This window comes from Chenopodium album, chromosome 4 (genome assembly GCF_948465745.1).
Source record: "Chenopodium album chromosome 4, dcCheAlbu1.1, whole genome shotgun sequence".
In the NCBI taxonomy this organism is placed as follows: domain Eukaryota; kingdom Viridiplantae; phylum Streptophyta; class Magnoliopsida; order Caryophyllales; family Amaranthaceae; genus Chenopodium; species Chenopodium album.
Genome location: NC_137837.1, coordinates 76,352,321 through 76,356,956, shown reverse-complemented (window position 1 = coordinate 76,356,956; position 4,636 = coordinate 76,352,321). Strand labels below are relative to the sequence as shown.

The 4,636-nt window shown below is 34.1% G+C and overlaps 1 pseudogene; it reads right to left on the bottom strand.

The window, feature by feature from the left end:
- Positions 1–237: 237 nt before the first annotated feature.
- On the bottom strand, positions 238–2,196 carry LOC145627330 (protein JINGUBANG pseudogene; annotated as a pseudogene).
- Positions 2,197–4,636: the final 2,440 nt, after the last annotated feature.

The following is a 4,636-nucleotide window of genomic DNA, read 5'->3' as shown; positions in this document are numbered from 1 at the left end:
TCAATCATCATACTACCTAAAGAGTCATGATTTGGGTATGTAAATGTTCGATTTTCTGGAGTTTATTTTGAGCAACCGATTTAGCGGACAACTAGTTTAGTTGGTTAGAGGTCTTGAGTTAATACCTTAACGTGATATAAAATCTTATCTAACTTATACCATTGAGGTTCTTTATAGACCCAAAAAAAATTTAAAAAAAGTGAAACAAAATTATCATCATAACTACATTACTAACAAGGCATTTGACATTTTTAAAGGACATACAGTACAATTTAGAGCAATATAATCATATTACAATTATCTATCAGAATGATAAATTCCAAGTACACGAAAACCATATCTCCATAATCACAATTTCTTTCGTTTACCCTTCTACCTCATACATACATTTTCTCAGGCAAACCTCCAAAAATAAATTACAAATTGTCAGACACGCTGCTAGATATGTGACAGGCTTTCCAATGACTGACTTTACCTTGGTGAAATAACAGGCGGCGATGAATGATCAGGTGAATGCGCGCAGTCACTGGTAGCTACGGTCAGACCTCAATGATTCAGATGCAGAATTAACTTCCATCACCTGCTGCTGCTGCATCAAATGCATTCCCTCCTGATCTGCCACATTCCATACCTTCACAGACTTGTCAAGACTTCCACTGTATACAATATACCGTTGACCTTTAGCCTCCTCGTCATCCTCTACAGCCAAGCATTTAACAGGTCCGTTGTGGCCGGTTAAGACAGACAAGCAGGTATGAATTGTTCCTTCCCTGCGCCACACACAGATGGTCTTATCAGCTGATCCTGTAAACACGAGCCGAGCTCTAGCAGCCAGGCACAGAACAGCCAACTTGTGACCCCTCAGGACTCCACCGTGTGCAAGATTCTTCTCCCTTTCCCAGAAATTGACCATCCCATCGCTTGAACCACAGTAGACTATGGATCCTGTTGGGTCTACGGCGAGGGCAGTAACTGCACATTCCTGCTTCAGAAGTGTCTGTATGAAAAAATGTTTCGTAACCTTCCCCTGCATTTCTCTCCTCCATACCTTCACTGTTCCATCCGCAGACCCTGTGAAAACCATACCCTCCGAACTCGTGACAACCGAATTCACCGCATCCTCATGGGCAGCTACCGACTCTAAGCACCTGGAGTCGGATATCCTCCAAACCTTAAACGTCCTGTCCCAAGAAGACGAGTATAATATCCCCTGTTCGGCGTTCATGCTAAGACACGATATAGCATCGGAATGCTTGATCCATAACGAACTACGATGCCTCTTCACCTCAACATAATTGCTTGGCCTAATAGACGCCTTAAACAAATCCTTCAATGTTGGCAAAGAACCTGACCGTTTATGGATACTAGGATTCTTAGGCGACACCTTCCAAACTCGAATCTTACCGTCTTGATGACCCGTAAAAATCTTCCCACCTGCTATAACAATCGCCTTAACCAATCCAGAAGCGGACTTAAACCCGGAAAATTCCTTAAGATTTTTCCAAACACGAATATTCTTACTATCCGACCCTGTATACAACAAGTCCCCCTTGGTAGCCAAGGAGTAAATGTGGCCTTCTTCTCGGACAAGCGATCCGATAAGCGAGCTAAGCTGGCCGGAATCATCAGATTGTTGAGACCAAGGGGATTTGGCAAAAGGGGACACCTGATTCCAAGGGGACATCATCATAGGAGACATCTCCGCGCTCATCTTTGGTGCTTCGTCGATGAACGAGTTCCCTCCCATCGTCGAAAAGCTGCTTTGTCGAGCCATACACTCGCTCCCGTCCGCGCTCATCCTCGGAATGTTTGGATCAGAATGCACCACCATGTTGGGAGAATGATGATACATACTTGCTATTCTGTTTTTTGTGATATTATCTCCCTTTTTCCTCTCCCAAGAAAAAAAAAACCAAATTATAAATCAACCATCAAATAAATAAATAAATGAAAACAATAAAAATAAAAATAAAAATAATGGAGAAATAAATTAGTATAGTTATTTTTAAAGAGAAAAGAGAGGAGAAAGAGATGGTTGTTGAAAGACAGAGAAGGTGGTTAAGAAGTAGTTAGGATGATAAAGGGAGAAAAGGCGGGAGAGAGAATTGGATTAAATATAGAAAATATCAAATATTCATTTAGTTGTTGACACGTATAGATTTTATAATTAGTTAAATTAATTTACTCATAAAAATAATCCCCGTAAAATATGGGTGGGGACGCGTTATTTTAATTTTATTATAATTATAATTATTAAATAAAATCTTAATTTCTGATTTTACAAATAATTAGATATGTTGATGAGATCATATAAATGTTGGTAGGAATAATAATTGAATGGACGTGCTTATTTGTACATCGCTGGATTTTGGAGAATTTTCAGGCCAATATATTCGATTGTGTAGTACGAGTACATCTTTTTTGTATGGATATTGGATAATATATAAACCCATAATAATGAATATGGATTTTAATCCATTATTGGACTAGTTTAAGAGAAGTGAAGATGTGAGGAATTATGAGATGTTCTTATATGAAGGGGTGTTGATGGGACGTCGGAAAACCATGTGATAAATGAAATCGAACTAGTCAATATACATATTTTTTTTTTTTTCATGGGCTTAATATACAAATTAAAGGATTTGTTTTTTTTTTTTGACATCGTTTGTAATGCTTTGTTTGGTTAAGATTTAAGTTTATATGAATTTGGATTCGAGATATTAATGAGCTGAGCTGAATCGAACAACTCATACAAGATTTTGTATGTAAAGCTCACTAGCTCGCCAAAAACTTGAAAATATTATTTTATATATAAAAATTATTAATCATTAATTTTTTATTAATAAATTTGTTATATGGAGTAGTAATCTATTAACAATTACTTGTATATACAAGTAAAATATGGAGTAGTATATAGTCAAAGTATTTTTTTTTTTTTTAATTAACAATTACAACCAATTTATATTTGACTAAATTACAATTCATGTAACCAAGTATGATAATCCCTCCGTCCCTAAAGGGAGTAGTAATTTAAAATTCAAGTATAGCTTGGACAAAGAGTGCGTTATATTCACCTGATTTTATCTTAAGTTATCTGAACTTATTAGCCATTATTAGAATTATTTTAGTTATAAATTGAACTTGGGTAGCCCTGATTACTTTTATCACTACTTTTTTTTTTAATAGCAACTTTTATCACTACTTATCTGAACTTATCTTATACGAAGTATGAAATTATCTAAACTTATCTTATACAAAGTATGAAATTATCTAAACTTATTTTTCCTGAAATAATTAGAAATAAGGTGAACAAAATAGGGCCGATACTAGTGTACTACTACTCCGTATATATCTTATTTTTACACATTTTTTTATTTCTTTTACCACCATTCGATGTACTCATTCCCATTTATCAAAATATTTGCATATTTGCAATGTAATTATGTAAAAACCACTTCCGAGTTCCAATGCAAACATTTCTGTTTATCATGTCTAATAAGCCGAAGAGAACACACTTTTAAATAAACTTTATTCATAAGAGATATTCTCACTAATTACCAAAACTCCCTAATAGAGCTTACTAGGGTGTCTATTATTGTAGATATTTTGTATGTGGATTGAATTAAGGTTAAATTCAATTGAATTTGAACACGCATTAATGATTTCTCGTAAATTAAGCAATTTTGAAACATGCATGATTTTCAACTATTATTATTTTACATTTATAACTGCATTTTTATTGGAAATTATACAATTCAAATATTCAATGTTAGGGAATGAAAATTACTACTCCGTAATGTTATTTTTTTATTATGAGAAATTATTCAACTCATAAAAATAGGAGTATAAATAAAAAATAAGAGTACAAATACAATTTACTTTAAAAAAATAAAATAAAAAATGCAGCCATATATAGGCCTAGGTTAACTCACTAACAAGAGTAACAAGTAACATGGGAACGTGTTATGAAACTTGTCCAGAAATCTTTGCAGAAGAATTCCTGAAGAGTGAAGACACTTTTTCATATTTCAATCCATTAAAAAAATCTGTCAAATCAATAAAAAATTAATTATTTTTCAAAAACAATCTAATTTCGCGCCATTTTACTGATTCTTCCCTTAAATCCCAAAAAACCCATTGAAATTCCCACTCATTTTCATCACCAATGGCAAAATTATCAGTACCAAAAACCCTAAAATCATGTCAAAAACCCAAAAACCCCAAAAAAAACCCTCTTTTGTCTGACATTTTCGAGCAAAAAAACCTTAAAAAATGGCCGATTAAGGTGAGATTTCCAGGTTGGAAAAAACCCCATAAAAATTGGGCTAATTGGGTCGAGAAATTATCACTCAAATTCGCCAAAATATGGGAATTAACAGGTATTTGTGATGGAATTCTTTCTTCTTTACATGAAATTAAACCTAACCCAGATATAATTCTGGGTTTAGTTGAATATTGGAGTTCTGTAACTAACACTTTCCATTTTCCATGGGGTGAAGCTACCATTACTTTGGAAGATGTAAGTGTTTTGTATGGTTTGCCTGTTTTAGGAGAAAATGTGAATTTTTCTGCTTTTGATGGTTCATATAAAAATCTCGAATCAAAATTGCATAGTGTAAAAAATGCTCTGTCAATT